The sequence below is a fragment of the Macrosteles quadrilineatus genome, unplaced genomic scaffold (genome assembly GCF_028750875.1).
Source record: "Macrosteles quadrilineatus isolate MER2022 unplaced genomic scaffold, UCM_ALF_1.0 Scaffold_5__1_contigs__length_97177068, whole genome shotgun sequence".
Classification (NCBI taxonomy): Eukaryota; Metazoa; Arthropoda; class Insecta; order Hemiptera; family Cicadellidae; genus Macrosteles; species Macrosteles quadrilineatus.
The window spans coordinates 60,473,416-60,493,397 of NW_026542598.1; the positions used below are offsets into that span (position 1 = coordinate 60,473,416).

Genomic DNA, 19,982 nt, shown 5'->3' on the forward strand with positions numbered 1-19,982 from the left:
TTGTCAGCGTTGACTTTGACTCGCCACTTCGTCAGCCACGGCAGCAACAGGTCCAGCTGTCGCTGGACATACACCCTGGACATCCTCAGGTTGGCGGAGGTGGCAGTGAAGAGCGCGTCATCTGCATAGAGCGAGAGCTGCACTCTCGGCGCCAGGGGTATGTCGTTGGTGTACCACAGGTAGAGTATCGGCCCGAGAACCGACCCCTGTGGCACACCCGAAGAGACTGGCCGTGGTGTGGAAGTCGCCCGTCCAACGGAGACCTTGAAGCGGCGAGCGGTCAGGTAGCTCTTGACGAGCCTGTAGATCGAGCCGGGTAGAGGGGAGGACGCCAGCTTGTAGAGAAGCCCCTCGTGCCAGACCCGGTCGAAGGCTTTGCTCACGTCGATCAGGACTGAGGTCGAGTGGTGCTTCCGCTCCATCGCTCCAGCGATGGTGTTGAGGACCCGCCGCAGCTGGAGGGTGGTGGAGTGGCCCCGCCTGAAGCCGTACTGCTCGGTCCTGATCGAAGTGAAGAACTCCTCGGGGAATCTCGCCAGGACGATTCGCTCCAGCATCTTGGAGAGCACAGGCAGGAGGGAGATCGGCCTGTGGTTCTCGGGGAAGATGTGGTCCTTGCCGGGCTTGGGGATGAGTATGACATTTGCCAGCTTCCAGGTGTCGGGGAAGTGGGCCAGCCTCACGCAGGAGTTGAAGAGGCAGGTGATGACAACAATCACCCAAGCCGGCAGGTTCTTCAGTGCTGGAGTCCCGAGGGAGTCCGGTCCAGGGGCCTTCTTCGGACGGAGTCGAGCGATGTGGCCCTTCACCTCGCTGACGGTCACGTGGGGGATGTCCTCTTCGTCGGAGTCCGGCTCGTAGGTCTCTACGAAGTCGTCAACAACCTCGCAGAAGTCTTCGTCGTAGACGTCCGGGTGTGGGGAAAACTGGTCTTCCAGCGAGTCTGCGAAGGTTTCTGCACGGTCTTCGGGCGAGTAGACGAGCCCGCGTCCCCCATGCAGCGGCCTGTTGTGGGTCTTCGTGCCGCGCAGAGCCTTGGCGATCTTCCAGATCCCGTCGTTGGTGTCAGCCTGTCCCTCGACGAAGTCCTCCCACTCCTGGGACCGATGCTCAGCCAGCAGACGGGAGCACCTCCTGGCCTGCCGGTTGAAGTCCGCCTTCGCTCGAGGGCAGCGGGACTGTTGGTACGCCCTCCTCAGGCGACGTCGCAGGGCGATCTCCTCCCGCAGCCCCTGGGGAAGTGGTGGGGGGGCCCGCGGGTCAACGTCAGAGCTGGCGGCAACCACAGTGTCCTGCAGCAGCGTTGACAGGTCCAGGACTTGCTGGTCGAGCTCCTCTGCCGTCTCAGGTGGCGGGGGAGGCGGTCGAGGGGCGTTGGCCAGGAGGTTGGCGAACTTCGCCCAGTTCACCCTCTTCCTGCGGACCGGAGGGCGGTCGGGGACTCCTCCCTGTGGCAGATCGAAGATCACCGGGACGTGGTCAGAAGAGAGGTCGGAGACGACGAAGACTTCAATCGGGCCATCGAACGAGCCAGCCAGTCCGATGTCCAGGATGTCGGGCGGGTGTCCAGCACGGGAGTAGTGTGTGGGGTCGGCCGGGGCAACCACGTTGATGTGAGGGTGGGCGGTGAGGTAGCGCCTGAGAGCAGCTCCAGTGAAGTTTCCTCTCCTGCAACCCCAGTCCAGGTGTTTGGCATTGAGGTCGCCTGCCAGAAGCGCCGGGGTGTCGGGGGGCAGCAGTTGGTCCAGGAGTCCGGGATCAAGGCGTCTCCCGGGGGGGTTGTAGGCAGAGGAGATTTCCAGCTCTGCACCGTCGTGCTGGAGGGCGATGGTCGTCACCTCGATGCCAGGCGGGAGGTTCCTGACGATCGGTCTGTGGGTGACCCGACGATGAACCAGTATCGCCGAGCCACCACTGGCACGTTGTTGCAGAGGCCTGTCTGTCCGGTGAGTGTAGTAGTTTCGGACGTTGAACCTGTCCCCACCGCGCAGATGCGTCTCCTGGATGAGGGCAACGTCAACGTCCATGTCAGTGAGGAGTTGTGTCAGCTCATGGCGTCTGTCGGCAAGCCCGTCGGCGTTCCACGTGAGGATGCGAAGTCTACGCATGATGTTGGGTCAACTGGTCAACAAGTCGCTCGACGACGACCAACATGCTCCTCAGCGTGGAGATGAGTTGAGCCAGCTCAGACTGCTGCGACGGGCTCTTGGACGACTGGGCCGGGGTTGAGGCCGGCTCGATAGGCTGGGCAGGGCGGCTGGGCTGCGGGGCAGGGCTGCTGGGCTGCGGGGCTGGGCTGCTGGGCTGCGGGGCTGGGCTGCTGGGCTGCCGGGCAGGGCCGCTGGGCTGGCGAGGAGGGACTTCCAGGCGAGGGCGGGGAGTTCGCCTCACTCGAGGGTTCGGGGTCTCAGCCGGGGCGGCGGACCGCTCCACAGGAGGGGTGGGTGTTCGGGGTCTCGGGCCGGAAGCTCTGCCGCGGTTGTCCGGGTTCCGAGGAGCTCGACGACGTCTTCTCCGCTGAGTCCGGAAACCCTCGTCATCAACCTCGGGAGCCCCCGGCACCTCGGCGTCCACAGGGTCAGGTCTTGGAGCAGGTGGGTCGACCCGGCGCGGTTGACGGCCCGACGGTGCCGTGGACGATTTCGCCGCAGCCGCGTACGAAGCCCGTTGCAGATTCTTGAAGCAAGTGCAGCCCCTGTAGTTGGCAGTATGGGCCTCACCACAGTTGCAGCACTTCGCCTGGGCTGCTGGCTCCTTGGGGCACTCGGTCGCTGGATGGGTGTCACCGCAGCGGACACAGCGGACCTGGCGGTGGCACTGGCCCGATCCGTGGCCGAAGCCCTGGCAACGGTGGCATTGAATGGGTCCGTTGGGCCGCTTGTACTGCCGTACTTCCACCTTGCAGTAAAAGGCTCGCCTTATTTCATAAACAGTGGACGGCAGGGAGTATCCTTCCGTCCTGCGGATCGTGAGGAGCCAGAGACCAGTCGGCATTCCTCGACGAGTCTTCATCATTTTCACTTCGGATATGTCGAAGTCGTGAAATTCCGCCATAATCTCATCTGGTGCTAGCGTCGGCGGCAGGCCCTTCACCACCACCTTGAGCAGCCGCTCGGTGCGCAGGGCGAAGGTGTGGAACGGTACTCGCTCTTGCTGCAGATACCGCTGGACGGCACGGAAGTGGGGCACAGTGTCCACTCTGATCCGCAGATTTTTCCCCGTGCATGAGGCGTCGAATTGGCCACCAACCAGTTGGCCGATGGCGACGGCGTGGGCAGGCCAGCTCCGCGGCATGTCCAGGAGGATAGGCGGAGGCCGTGGCTCGTTCCGCGTCGGGGCCGGATCATCCTCCATGTCGGAGTCAGCGGGCGTCTGGAAGGTGTCTTGGCCGGTTTTGCGGGCCTTCCGCTCGGCAGGAGGAGTCGGGGACGCTCGCCTCTTGTTGGTGGTCTGGTGGCCTTGATAAACGCCGTTTTCTCCAGACGACGGGCAGGGGTTCGCCTGGCAACTGTTCCCCTCGCCGCCAGTGAAGACGAACGGGCCTCCGCCAGGGGTGGCAGTGGCGCACCGTTGGTCGACACCCGCTCGGGTCACCGCAGCAGCGGTCTTCCCCCAGGCACTGGTCTCCGTCCCCGTGAGGGGAAGTCCCGGGGGGGTGGAGTTGCTGGGCCGGGCGGCGATAGAGTCAGAGGGCCGTGCGGCGGCTAGGCCGGGGTGGTCTCCGCCGGGGGCTGGAGACATCTGGTGGCCTTGACTAAGGCCGTTTTCCTGGTCCGCGGGTGGTTGTGAAGCGAAGCTCCACACAGAAGCTGGGGGTCGGTCCGTATCCGAAGTCGAGTCCGTGGGCGATTGCAGGGTCGTAGTCGGGCCCGACGCGCGAGGCAGGGCTGCAGAGCCAGAAGGCAAAGCAGCGGGCGCATCGGGGTGGCCTTGTAAAAGGCCGTTTTGCGGCAGGTCGCAGCTCACAGTGAGAAACGTCACCGGAGGGGTCCCTGAAGTTCCGCCTGTATCCCACTTCTCATTTACCTAGGAGGCTGAAATTCGATACACCGATTCTTTGGGCATTAAATAGGAAAACTGAGTAATTTTTATTATGATAGGGCATTCGAGCTTCGCCCCAGGGGCTCTGGAGTTTCCCATGTTAACCTTATGATTTTTCATATTTAAAAGGAATTAATGAATCTTAACAGCTGTGTCAATTAAACAATTTATGACAACAGCTAATTTGCAACCAAAAGCTGAGTGAGCGTTTCGAACGAACTTCAACCTGGAGGCGAGTTAACCCCAAGGCAAGTGAGCTCAGTGAACGAGCTCCAACCTAAAGATGAGTGAGCGTAGCGAACGAACTTCAACCAGGACGTGATTGAGCCATGCGAACGAGCTCATCTTGAAAATTAATTAGCTAAACGGGGCAAAGCCAGCGGGTACAGCTAGTTAGTCTATAGAATTATTAGGTTTTTAGCGAATTTCGCATATAGGGAATAAGCTATTACCGTAGTACTCATGGCAACACCTGGACCCGGGACCGATGTAATTTTTCGTTTTGAGTCCCTAGAGGCCAAAAACACTATCCGTTCAAATTCATATATATGTAAGTGTATAAGACATTTTGGGGACTTGACTTTTTCGGGTCTCAAGAATTTATACGAAAATACACTATTGCAATATTTTGAGGACTTGAATTTCCGTATGTGTATAAGACATTCTGGGCACTTGACTTTTTCGGGACTCGGGAATTTAGTACTTTTCGAGGACCTGTGCAAATTTTTCCATTCCAAATGCAGCGCGTTATCGATCTTCACCCTTGTGTGGGCCTCCCATTCACTGACGGAATGTCTCGTGGCGTATGACGACCGGATATAAATAGTCACTTTACACTCACTTATCTCGTTATTTTTTTCAGCATATTCGTTGACCCGTCTGCAGGTCTTATGTTGACGGGCTGTCAGAGTGTCTGTTGTAATAACTGGAATTCCTTATGTATGTTTGCTGCTGATTACGGTGAAGTATTGTTATAAATTCCACCTAATCTTTAAAGTTACCCATTAAATTCATAGAAATAATAATATTTAACTGTTTGACGAGTACCCCTATTGTATTCAAAATACTAAACGGCCCAACCCAATATTTAATACAAGCCAAAGGTGTCTTATAGATTCCGAGTAAATTATTATAAACTATCAAATGGAGCATGTAAAGTGCATTATAAATAATCAACAAACCCGAACATAATTGACTATTGACTCAGTTACTGATTCGGGAATTACAATTGCTGATGATAACTGAATGCTCTGACCTGAAGCAGTGTTCTTCTTTCCTTCTTTACCTATAAAACACATGGGATACAGCCTTTCTTCACTGATCACGTAATGCGTGATTTTCTATAAAGTCTTGGAAAAATAAAAGGAAAATAGATAGAATACAGGTGTACTGTATTTGGTTTACACACAAATATTCATCAAACTGTGTGATAGTTTGTTATAGCAATGAACAATTTGAGAGTATCGTATTGTTTGAGTCGATGGAAAATCTCTGTTGATCCTGTTTCACAAGCAAACCAAAAAGATACAGTAGTCACCACTCTATGCGACATATTCTAACCAGAAAATTGTAATCGTATGATTCTATAAGTATTGGTAGGATTGCAAAGTACTACACAAACATTATTTCAAGGGTAATAACAGTCACAATTTCCGCTGACTTTAAAAGAGTCAACTAAACTATTATACTAATGGACACACAACTAAATGGAACAACTAATGGAAATTCTCACGATGTACATTCGTTCAATATAAGCATTGAGTATACACGTCAGTACATACGTGTATACCCAATGATATAAGCAACGGTTCTTGCAATTTATTTCTTATTGTTTTTTAGAGTTGTTTTCGGACTTACTCTGTTTCCGGACTTACTCACACTCGTATAAGGTTTTCCACGTTTGTCATTGATAATGTAGCCATGTTGCTTTGAAATGGCGACCATACAAATGTGTGCATTTTAAGCCAAGTATGAATGGAGTTGAGTGTGGGATGAGTGGAGCGATCTCGTTGTCCTGTTTGTGACTAAGGCCGACATAATCCTTAGACACAGCTGTTAATTAATAGTGCATACAGTCAATTAATAGCAGCAGAGGTCAAGTTTGGTATCAAATTAAAGGTTTTATTCATAAAAATACATTGCCGCAAACCCAAACTCAAACGATGATGATGATAATAACGTTAATGATGTCGCTAAAACGTATCGTTTGAAATTTAACAGCTGAAAATAAGTGAAATAGAAAAGGTTTTGGTTAAATCCATGAAATTGTAATTGGACACTAGTAAATACTAGTACACTTGTTGCTACCTCCCCCCTTCGGTTTCATCTATTCCTCTCAATCAGTTCAAACCTAGGAGGATTAAACATTAATGTTACCTAATTAATGTTAAATCCTCCTAGATTCAAACCTGAAACACCCAGATCGAAACTCGCCTGTCGTTATTTTACCATCGCATTTTTTAAAATATATTTTTCAAAAAAGAAAGATTATATTGATTTACTTTGGATTTTGAAAATGTTAACGTTTTATTTTGTTAAAGATTTATGGTGATACGTAAATATTGTGGTGTAGTAAAGTATATTATATTGTAGTTAAGTGTTAAATTTTAAAATTTTAGGGTGAATCGAGATGAATCATTTTTTATAACATGGGTCTCTCCTCCCTTAACATACATACCAAGTTTCATAAACATCGGTTGGAAAAGTGCAAAGATAAATATTTGTATGTAAAAAATACAAAATGGTGGATATCTGGTTAACGAAACTATTTCGTAAAAAATGTTATCCTTGATTTTCTGTTTATTTTGACCCAAGGAATTATTAGGTAAAGTATCTCCCCGCTTATTTTTAACACCCTGTTTATGATGTATAAGTGAAAAATGTAAGCTGGTAATACAGAAAGATGTTTTATAAATATAATGAATGTACTGGTGATCTGTATATTTATCTTTTTCTTGTTCTTAGAACTGTAAATTAAAAGTCCACTCAGCAGTCGCATCGTACGATGTAGTTCTTTCCATGCGTTGCGAAATGCTAAATTTGCCGTCCTCTTCAACCCAAGTTATCTATTGAACCACTTATTGTAAAAAAATCAAAAAAATATATTTTACGCATCACACTTTTGGCTACAACTTTGCCACTGACGAAACCTCTCTAACCCAAAAACAAAAAGAAATCTCGCATGCTAACTTTTTCATGTTAGAAATCACGATTTAAAACTATTTCACCATACATATCAATTTTTATTAATTAGATCGGTAAATAGTTTAAAGTTCCAACAAAATAGTCATCGAGTAGGACTAACCAAGAAGCTCTGTGCCAATTTTCAAAATTTTAGCACAACTTTAAGTACACCAAAACACGAAATTATTGAAGTCATGCGTCGAGAGGACTATCGTTGTTTTTAACAGATTCTACTTTTGACCTTCCGGCACTGTTGACTCAGCGAAACTGAACTTTTATCTTATTTCGTTATATTAAAACTGCTGTTGCATTAGGTCAAATTCCCAATAAGTCAATTGCTTTAACATAGACCACGTTTTTAGCTCGGACTGTAATATTTGACTTACTGGGATTTTTGATCTACAGACACTGCAAACATTGTAGTTTTTGACCTAGCGGCACAGGTATAAATTATTTGACCTTCCGGGACTGTTGACTTTCTGCAACGCGTCCGTTTCGCTGACGTCAGGACTATGTGAAAGTGTAAAGTGTAGAATGGAGATTACACAGGCGTCAATGACGTTCAGATAATGTCCGTCCCTAACCAAGCACTTTACCTTCAGAATGGGTTGGTCTCCACTGACAATATTTACTTTTGGGATCAGATACAATGTTCAATTTCTTAAACATGACTTTCGTCATGCTGCAATGATAAATATACTGTTTAATGTGTCAAATATGTCCTTCATTTTAGTTCATTACGTAACTAAACAAATGTTTGACGTTTACTGCTTATTAAACAGACGATAGCTTACATAGAAGGGTACAGTGAGTGTATTTTACACCAGTTAATGCTATTAACTATTGTTATTTTTGTTACAGGACAACATGGACAACCCTGTGAGGGGATAGTTTCAATACAGTAACACAATTTTTCTGGATATAATTTTATTTTAAAAACCTAATTAATAATTATTATGTAACGATACTTAACTTTAAAAGGAGAGTAAGTATTGATTTGTACACAAGATTAATGTAAATTAGTAAAATGAAAACATCTTATAACAGCAATGTTATTTTTATTATCACGCTTTATTGTCTTAAGCGAAAAACACCTCAACGTTTTCAAGTTGCAAATTTCTTCTGTACAATAAAAGACCTGCAACGGCAAAGTGGTGCTTACTGTGGATTGGCCATATCCGAAAAGCATCATCGCCTCCCTCTACAACGCTAGTCTACTATTTTCTCATTACCCTGACTCCAGCGTTTTTACATAAATTGAACAAAATTAAGGTAATTCAATGAATTTATTTACTCGTATAAACAACTGCAAACTTATCAAACATAAAAGTTTTATTCTACCAGCTAAATTGTCTTATTAAATATATATAAAAGTGGGTTTTTTAGAATTAATATTTTCATACTTGACTGAGTGAGTACCCATTATTGGTCATATTACGAGTACCTTCTTTTTGCGGGAAAAACATGTGATTTCAAAATTTGTATTTTTTTAATTTGCATACCAACCTAAGAGAATTTAGGAAATTTATGTTTTTATAAACGTTTACCTGGGTCAGTTTGTGTAAAAAAAAGTGTATTGTGTTCCTATATACGACTAAGTGAGACCATATAACCCATTATAACAAGGAAAGACATGCATACAAACATAGCCTATGTACTCTTGCATATTATTTTGATCCCACTACAATGGTATAATGAGTGATAAGAGAAGTGCTCTTTTTTCAGAATTTTTTATACTATGGTTTAACGGGGTTAGTTTAATTCTTTACTAAACCTTTGGAAATAATGTTTGACCTTTATTCCTTGGAGAAATCAGATTAATTTGAATTTAAAATTCTTCTAACTAATTTTGCTTTTTCTTGAAGCACCTTCAAGGATCTGCAACGTAATAGCAAATTTTAAGCCAAAAACTGAGTTTTACCAGCAAATACAGATAATCTTAGGCATGTAGAACAGGTAGTAAGCCTAAGTTTAATAGAATGTTGTAAATGAGCAGAGGTGTCGCGAACACAAATGCTGCGAAGATAAAACTGCTGAGATTACGTCTTGTAATCTTAAACGTGGGAAAGACAAGAATTTTAATTTGGAAGTGAAAGGGTATTCATTGCGCCCGTCGTTGTGAAGAATCCAAAATTAAACCTAGATTTTCTAGACTTGAGTTTGAAATTATTATCTTCAGTTTGGGATGTTTTTTTTTTATTTATTTAAGACTCTAGATAAATAAAGTAGACCATAAATGTGTTTTTTCAAATGTTTGGTTTTTTTAAGTTTCCAATTTAATAAATCCTTGAATAACTAATTAGTAGTAAATATCTTTATACATAGATATTTCAGAACCAAAATGCCCAATACGAATAGCCAATTTTACGACATGTGCTGGATATGTTTGAAATTATGCATTAATTCTTACCTTAATTTCTGGTATTGCAGCGTCAGCAATGGCTGCGGCTTGGTTAAACCTGAAAATAAATGTAGAGATAAGTTATGTATCTCGGTGACATAATATGTTTTGGGTTTTACTGAGGCAGACAAGATTAAATTGGCTTTATAGGGTTTATGCAGCCTTAACAGAAAAGCTTGAAATAGTTTGTAGATAACAAATAAGTGCCATACCTAAGATCGTCAAAAAATACTTAAAAGAAAGTAGAAAAAAGAAGAAGAAAAAATACTAATAGATGAGGATAGACATTATCGAAAACACTGACAGAAATACAACTAATTAAAATATGCATCGTTCAGCCAGGACAGTAAACAAAGTTGGCCTCAATTTAAGGTGGACCAAACAGCTTTGCTAGGTGTTTCTGAGAATGACGTAATAAGTTGGCCACCAAGTCTGATTGTTTGTAACGAGTTGGACTCCAACAAACACAGACAAACTTGGGTCCATTATCCGCACCTGACTAACTCCGTAATTCCATTATCTGCGAAAGTAACTTGGAATTTGGCCTTGTTAACCGAGGTTTTATTAAAACTTTACCACCAAACTAATAATATTCTCCATCCGCGCGTTTATCCAAAAATATTCTTCTCCTTGTCCACATTTTAAATTGATGAGTGGAATCATTTGTAACAGTTTTGACAAGACTTTGCTATTTCAGCAGGCGGGGTGGGAAAGGACAAATCTATCTTCCAGTTTGTTTCCGAACCATTAGGCGAGCCTTGAGTCAAAACTACAAAGTTTGCCACTCTCATTTCCTCAAGGGGAACGCTCTCAAATTTACACTCGTAAATCTTGACATTGAGTTTTAAAGTTGACTTTAATTTACGATTTTGTTTTAACAAAAAATTCTAGGTTACAAATTGAAAACATCAAATTAAAATAAATATCATAAACTGAATCTTGCAAAATAATATAAACCATCTTCTTGTTTATTTTTTAAGAAACGCTTTTAAAAATCATAGAGACTTTTCTTGGGTCATACTATCATTTATCTTGTCATAATGTTCTCTTTGTTCTCACATTTCACTAAATATGCTCTTTGTATTACATTTGACGTGTGACAAGAATAACTAGTATAGATCGTAAAGGTGATAGTAAATCGTAGGCTGTGTTGATGGTGAAGTTATCATGGTGTTTCAATGGGTGATGGTTCTATGACATTTATGGTTTTCAGTCTAAAGTTAGGAAAAATTTCATTTTGTACAACTTTTCTGTACCTTCGTCATCTTTTATAGACATCGATATTAAAAACCTTAAGAATGGTACATGGAACATTCAGCACCACTTTATATCAGTCTTCTTTTAGAATACATGACAACGACTATAAGGAAAAAAAAATTATTGTCTTACATTTCTTATAAAAGCTGTTTCTAACATACTTTTTCCTATCAGCTGGTCTGAACTGTTTAGCTCAAACTGTAACATTTAGTCACCCCATATTTCGGGAACGTCTTCATACTTCCATGTTCTGTTGACAATCTTGCCACTAAATGTAACCAAGTCCATTTCAACAGTCGCATGTAGTTGTCAACCACCCTGTCATACCACTCGGTGCTCGAGTCACCACGATGTTTTGGACTGAATCCACATTTAGACTCCAGTAAAGTGATGTAGACAAGTCATTATATAATTATTCCAAACAAGTGGATACAGCAGTGCGAGTAAAGTAAATTTAGCTTTGAAAAATGTGTTTATGCTTTCGAATTGATTATTTGTATCAACGAAACGTTTTTGGTTATTTGTATTTGTATTATTTGTGTATTATTTGTATTGTTTATTTGTATTTGTGTTGGTTATTTGTCTACTCCCAGAAAAAACATACATAACGCCCGTGACAAGTCTTAACGTAAAGTTGGTATAGTACGTTTACATTTTATGTATCACGTTATTCAATCATGAAGCAATAATATAATAAGTAACATAATAACAAATAATTTAACTTAAGGCATTAATGTTAATGCTACACTAATGCGTTTGGAAAAGCCATTTTGCAAATCCATTAACCCAAAGTCAGTTTAATTTTTTAATATCTTATTTTATATTTTGTAGTATAAAAAGGAACAAAATCATAAATTATGTTCATTTTCTTTTAAATTGTATTGAGTATCATTTGAATAAATTTAGTATTATCAAAACTACTCATTGAACATATTCAAACCCCATACACGTAATCTATGCTACGATGTTGCCAGTGAATCTAAAGTAAATACTATTTATACGCCTAATTAATATTCAGAAAATATCAAATGTTTTTTTCACCATCGTTATTAGTTGAAGAATATAATGGAATTTCGCATGTGACAAGCAATGAACTGGTTTACTTGTTGCCTCTCCTCCAAGCAATGTTAATATTCATCGGCCCGTAGCCGACCCTAAACATTAGCTTATCTGCGAGGAACACCCTTTCATGCTTGGCTAGCCATAAGTCAAAATTATAATTTTTACTCATTCAGAATGTAGCGAGTAAGATACGATATTTCGTTATTTTTAGGACCAATATCTTGTGAACGGGCACTTTGTGTAGCGCTCTTTAAAAAAATTTGAAAGTAAGTTTACCAAAAGTAGTGATGTATTGTTCTCAATCCACAACTTAATACTATTCGTTCACTATAAATTTTACAATATGAGTTGTACGTCAATTTCGAATTCTTTTGCCGTCGTATACCCATATCTATGATATTTCTGAACATGAATAACTTACAATTATCACTGTCACTACATATTGATTTTCTCCCAATACGACATGATACTATTATAAAGGGCCACATACTCACGGCATCACTTGGCGATGGTTTGCGACACCAAGCTTGATCGCGGCTCGAGCACTAAAATCTATTGGCAATCTGCGGGATTTGAACCCACTATCACTGGGACCGAATTCCCGCGTTCTACTACTAGATCAGCTCCCCAACAATTGTACCTACTAATTTAATCGTACGTTATGTAACATTTGATATTTTCCTTAGATATGTGACGCACATTAAAATAAATATTTCTAAATGTATGGAAAAAGTTAAATATTTGCACAGAAGTTGAAATACTAAGTCCACAGGAAAGTACTAGTGTCAGGTCAAGTTCTCAGAATCTGTCACCGGTTTTGTTTCCGAACCATTAGTCTCGACTGAAGTTATAACTTGGAAACTTTTCCCCTCTCTTACTTCCTCAGAGGTCACTTTACTTCTGTGTTTGTACTAATGACTTTAAATAGCATACCTAACATGTTAGTAAGAGGTAAAATACAATCAAAATTTACAACTGTAACCCTATTTTGCGTTGCAAAATAAATTTATCGTTTTTTTGAAAATTGTGATATAAATAAGACACATTGATAAAAGGATTAAAGGATTAAAATTAATAATTTTATTCATAATCTTTTTTCTGTATTCATGCTTTGAACTTTGTTTATTCCAAATATCTGGTATATTTAGGTAGACTATTATTAAAATATGAATATATTAATACTCATATGAAAGTTTTCAATGTTAATGGTTGTATGAAATCAATAATTTAAATGCAATAACATCAAGATGCAGTTATTTATTTATTTTTTTTTTAGAGTTTGGGGGCCTCTTTGAGGGTTTGAGAGCGGAGGGAGGAGAGTTACACTCTTTGTGATTTAACATTCCAATTATACAGGCTTGACCAATATAGCATTCTATATTCTATTTTGAAAATTTAATATTTTTCATTGTTCCATGAAGTACTAAATTTAATTATGGGACAGTTGAAAATTATACCGTATAATAAATTAGTGTTCAAGATCGAATATCAAAACAGTTCCTTAATAAGTTGTATGACATTATATTCTGCGATGCATTCTTTAGGAAGCAATGTACATTTAACTTGTATAGGCATATACATAGTATATTATTTATTTTCATTTTCTCGGTGCATTCGAGACATAAGGAGAAATCCCTAGAAGCAGATTATTTTGACATCGTGTTGAGATGTCAAGCTGACGTGCTCAGGGACGTTCGGTTACATACAGATTTGGACTGTAGCCATACCTCTATGTTCAATAGCAAATAATTATAGTTGGAACACACTTGAACACACATAGTTGGACTGAATTATTATGAAAGAAATTGACGTTGGTACACTCCAAAAATAGTGCATGAAAGTTTTTTTTCAGAATAATCACTTGACTTAAAATTATCTGTAATGCCTAATGCATAACTAGGAGGTTAAACACAAATTGTATACATTTTGTGAAAATATTTATTATAAAAGTTTGAATTATTGAGCACCCTACACTTTTTATAATATTTCCTTAGAAATCATATTCATACAATATGTTATGAGAGCCAGTTAGTAAAGGGTTGTAAAGGGCAGTTTAAGGACTACCCCTTACACATTAATATGCATTAGGCTGGTGACCAGACTGTAAATCCACCCTTATCTTAAGGACCATTGCCTGTCTTCTGCTTTCATTAACATCCAACACTGACCGGTGTCTGTTTCATATCATTCTCATATTCAAATTCAAATTTACCATAAGCGCATACCATGCTGTAACATATCTTAGTCTTGTTTCTCATTTTTACCTACGCGATCAAATAGGTTAAAATATGGTATAGGTACTCAGTTTGGACTTTTAATTTTACACATTTTTGCATGCATTTAATTTTTTTAATCTCAATCACCAGAACCCAAATACAACTTCATTGCGACTAATTGGGCATCGTAGACTTTTTAGTTGTTAAATCAAAGTATAAGTCAAATGAATCTGTATCTTGTTGTTCCATCAACTATATAGGGACTATATGGTGTATTTAAATGAGTTTCTTATAATTTGATTTATACTCAAAGCTGTCTATTGAAATGCCATATTTTGCCTCGTAAGCAATAAGCTTTAGCTGATTTCTTAAGTGGTCAAATAAATCTTATTTCCGGTACTTTTACTAGTTTGTGTACAGAGTACTCTTACAGTACTTTATTTTAAAGTATTCCTTATCAAGCACTACCGTTTATTGGTCAATACAATTTCAAAGTTTCAACTAAAACATTATAGAATAGAATATAAAATTTAACATTTTATAATGTTTCCAATCTTAACTTACTAAAGTCAATTTGACATATAATTTTTTTAATGACGTGTCCTTTGCATGATGATATAACTCATGGTTAAATATGGGAAACACAGAAACATTCGAGAGGAATAACGGTTGGTGATATTTACTATTGCCGATCGTAAAATGTTGTTGACTTCCCCACTTTTAAGTAAAAATGCAGATTTTAAATTAAGTGGAATTACTTTTCGCTTGAAAGTGCTTAAGTTAAAAGTCAGTCTCAGCTAATGGAGATGACAGCGTCATTTGCATTGTTAATTAATTAGGCGTTGACTTTATCAATCTTTCACAAACTCTGTTTTAGCAAACACACTTAGCATCATTTTGCACTTATTGTTACATTCAACGCCAAGGTTGTTTCAATTAAGTTTACTATTTGTTTCCATACTCAAAATATATTTTAAATAAATGTTTTAGCAAGAGAAAAGTTTCGATTGTCCAATTATCTAAACACTATTTCGTGATCTTTTATTTATAATAACTATTTTTTATAAAACAAATAAGGTAAAAAGTACCTTATCGGTGTTATAAAAAAGTATTTTTTTTCACATAATTAATTAAATACGGGTTGAATATGAATACACTAGGATGAGGTTGAAATTCCATTTCAATTCTTAGTATTGAATTGGTTTCAGAAACATTCTTCACAGTTCTTCATATTTTAGTTAAATTGAACCGTTATATCAGGGACATCGGTGGGCATTCCCATTCACGCCCTTTATCTTTATACACAAACATTTTTCAGCAATGCCAAACTTGAAGGCTGATTTATTGTTTTATGCACCCATCAATTTTAGTAAATAAAGCTGTAATATGAAATATAGCTTTAATTGTAAACATTATTTAAGAGACACTCTATAAATTATGTTCTCTTTGTGTAAAAGAACTTGTTATGACTGGTCTCATACAAGGTATGTTTATATTTTTTGTTGTTGTTATATTAATGGCCAATACAATACTAAATGTTTTTATTTATAAATTATTAAAGCCTTTAATATTTTAAAACACGTCAACTAATCGTCAGGGAGAAGAATCGCAAATAGCTTTTAATTATATGGATTTAATGAATTATAAAACTAATACTAACTCACACCATCAGAAATTCCAGTAACTATATCCAGAATCATCATGGTTTGCATATAACATTCGTTTGTACTACAACCTAACAGCGTGTGTTGCCACTTTCCTAAGATACACTTTTTGTAAAAGTATTAGCTTAAACTTTGTTCAATCTCTTTGCTTATGTTAATTGTTAAATTAAGTTGATGGAAGACAAGTGAGGCTAATGGAAGTGACAGCCTCATTAGCAATATTCATCATTGACTTTGTAAACTTTATAACCTTTGCCGCAAGCCGCCACGGATGACGGCGTACACCGTAAACATATTTAGCATCTTTGTGGAGCCGACAACACATTTTACAGAGTGATTTTTCAAGAGCAATAGTCTCGAAAAAGAATAACAACGATACTATAGGCCTAGTATTAAAATAATTTTTATACTTCTTGTTTTGTAGGTGTATGGTGGAGATTCAATCAAATGCATCCGATTTCATATTTTCTTTTTATATTACCACAGGAATTCACTAGGATAAAATTCAAAAGACACTTATTGTCTATTACATTTTTAATGGTTGATTATTTGGTAGTCAATAGTTTGTTCAAACACTATTCAGCTTTTATAATATTTATTCGATATTTTTTTCCACCTCATTTTCATAATGCTCTTGTATAGTAGATTGCCTAATTCAAACTATTAGGATATTACATGAAAATAGTAAGATTTATTTATCTATTAAACTAATTGTCAACTTTCCACTGTGAAATTTACTTTTCGACAGTATCACAATTAGCTTATTTAACTTAAAAAATATATATTTGGTTTGTTAAATGTTTCAATTGGGTATATTAGCAACCGGAAAATGTTTCAAAGCTTTTGAATATTTTGATACTGTTTACAGCAACGAAATTTTAAATAGAAAATTAACATATTGGGCCAAAATTAGGAATTACAGATCGTACAGGTCTAAATAGGGAGCTTGAATTAGAAATTCACCATCATTTTACGCAGGTTTCCATAACGAATTAGGATTGAAACAATGGGTTATTCTAGCGAAGCCGTGACATTACCTTTAAACATCCATGGGGCGACAAACCAAGTGTGAAAAAGGTGTTTCTGGTAGATAAGATTGTCGCTGTCGAAAACTTCTAGGGAACGAAGATGGGGTTATCCCTTTTTAACAGTGAACGGAAGAACACTATTATCACTATCTACTTAAAAACTAGTTTTCAATCTAATGTCTGTCATATATATATATATAAATATATTTTGCAAACATCATTTTTTATAAGACATTATTATTATATTTTGTTTATTTATTCGAACTCCTTTTTGTAGCTCTAAAAGTATTATTCTAAGAACCATTTCTTTTATCATTTAAACTTTACGTTCATTAAATGTTTGTTTACAATTAATCTTTCGCATCTGAATTTTTTTTTTTTTTTTAATAGCCTATGAAAAGGAATGTAAGGAGCAATGATTTAAAAGCAGATATAACTCAAAGACTGCTCAAGTATTGTAAACCAAAGTAACATTTTTCATATTGTGTTGGCGTGATTTGCACAAATTGTAATGCAACATAGTTTCTGTACAAGTAGTTTGTTCTGTCCATAGTGTTAATATTAAGGTCTGATGACATTAGAACGCTATCGGCTCTAGCATCCCTCATTACAGAATAATTCTTAAACCTGTTGACACCTTTTACACATTTCATATCCACGTGACATCAATAAAGGGGTTCAGTAGTTCAAGAGGTAGAGGAGCAATGTGCATTTGACTGAGCCCCAACATCCATCTGTTAAAGCAAAATCTCTATTAAACATCTGCAATTATTTATAATTCTTCATATAAAATAAGTACGGCAACAAATATTAACTATTCCCGAGATTATCAGGAAATAACCTCTTAATATCCCACTCCTCACGTCTGCTGAGAGGTGATATTAAATTCCCGCGTCATACTTCCCCTGCGTGACCCCCAGTGATTGGATTTGGGGGGAGGATTTTATAAACACCTTAAAGTGGATTCTTAAGATTCTTAGAGGATTAATATTACAGCGTGGAGAAAATAATATAAGTTATTTCTGTAGACCTCACCTACAGAATATAGATTTAAGATATCGCTAATAAGTACATGCAAGTTTAAGGTTTCAATGGAATAGAAAAGATTACAATTTATTTAGACGAATGACAACTGTATATAAAACTTTGAATGAATTCCTCTAATGTCTTTGTATGCGTAATATATTTTTAAAGATAAGAGTCTTTTATTATTTTTTGTTCATATTTTCTAATTGTTGTAAAAGGTATCTATTCAAACTAAACACATAACCTGAAAAAGAACGAAGACTTTAGTGGCTGATGAGTCATATCTGTGATTTCCCAGGAGGCCTAATTGAATACATTTGTAAAATGTTCACACGAATCATCAAACTCATCACTACATCTATTACAATAATTTACCACAATATTTAAACGAGCTTGGCATGTTTAAGATGATGTGGTATGATCTTAAAAGATATGTAGACTTTAAAAATGGGAGTTTTATGAAACAACACGAATCTCAAATAAATAGAGAAGAGGTAATATAAAACTACATATACAATAATTAATAGTGACCTGAAACTATGACTTTTTAATGTAAGAAAATCCAGAAAATGATACTAGAAAATACAGCAGTAAAGCAATTTCAAACCAATACTCTTCAAAGAGGGTTTAAGTAGGACTTCAAATATTAACTTTTCGTGCCGTTTGAGTTCTTGCGGTCTTTTTGATGTGATATATTAACAGTTCAGCTTTGACCGGGATGCTCACTAAGCTATCACTTCATGTCTAGAAGGGGTGAAAATTTGTGTGTTTTTCTCATCAAAGCTTACAAATCCGTCTAAAAATGTGTTTTATATCAAACTTTTTACTGTAAAAATTCATTGATTCTGTAACAAGCTTAATTGTATCTTTTTTTAACATGTCTTACATTTGTAACTACTTACATTGGCTGCTTAGCTCTTAAATGGTATTTTTCCTAAAAATCTCTTTTACGAACATTTTAATGAACCTTAGTCACCTTTTAATAAGTGTATTTTTTAGCAAGATGTAATAGAATTATGTAAAAAGATTGAACAATACTAATTATTAACAATATTAACAAATGATAGACATGTATATTTCACCTTTTGCCAACATATAACATTTAAATATATATAAAACATGTGGTTGATATACCATGATAAGTACTGTAATTAATTATTAAAATAATTAAACCTACAATAAATGTAAGTTTTAAAATTTGCTGGGATTGAATTTAAATTTTCTTTCAATCTATTTAAAAAATGATAAATTATACGGAAAATTAATTTATTTCAGTCTACTTTTGGTAATAATTATGACAGAAATATTCTGCCAAAAGGCAACAGCTTTCAAATATTCCCCCACTATCGTAAAAATAATCAGCCTAATCTAGCTTATGTCACGTCATTAATAAAGTATATTATTTAAATAAATATAAAATCTCTTTAACAGTCACAACAAGCTTATATGTGACAATAATACACAAATAGACGTAGTGTCAAGGCTCAGACAAATAAACGATTTATGAGAAAAAAGCAGGACCCTTGATAAAATAAGAATAAATTGCTTGTAAATATTAAACGCAGAACAAATAATTTGCTTTGTTACTCGAAATCCAGTGACTGGAAGGTGTTCCCTCTTTACTTTCAATTTACTCTGTTTGCTTTGCTTTAATTTGTTCGCCTTTTTAGAGCTACGCTTTCACTCATTCGGATAAACTGAATAGGTATTGTGTCTGGAAGATTTTAACTTTGCAAATATTGTTTTAACGTGTTTTATGAATTAAATATTTTCTAGGACAAATTGAAAAGCCTTTTAAAACATGTTTTAACGAACTGAGAAACTTTAAAGGGTGATATTTAAAAGGTGAGTTAAATATTATTAGTTATGTTCTTATTATGTAAGGTTATATCTTGTTTATCTTAATATAAAATAAAACTCTATAACTAATAACATGTTATAAATAATTTAATTTAATAACTTTATATGAAACATCTTTTATTTATTCATCCAGAGTAGTTATACACACGTTGCGGAACATAAACACATTTTCTTAAAACTCGTTATTCTAAATAATAAATACCATATACATATGTCATTTATCCCTTATGACGGTATAGCGGTT

The 19,982-nt window shown here is 38.4% G+C and overlaps 1 protein-coding gene across 3 annotated transcripts in view; it reads right to left on the reverse strand.

Annotated features, from left to right (window-relative positions):
• The window catches only part of LOC128994030 (RNA-binding protein Raly-like), a 334,709-nt gene that overhangs the window by 214,453 nt on the left and 100,274 nt on the right, over positions 1-19,982 (reverse strand). For all 3 annotated transcript variants that reach the window (XM_054418232.1, XM_054418230.1, XM_054418231.1), the window contains one exon: positions 9,635-9,683. The gene's annotated coding sequence lies outside the window, so the exon portion shown is untranslated. The remainder of the gene's footprint in view (positions 1-9,634; positions 9,684-19,982) is intronic.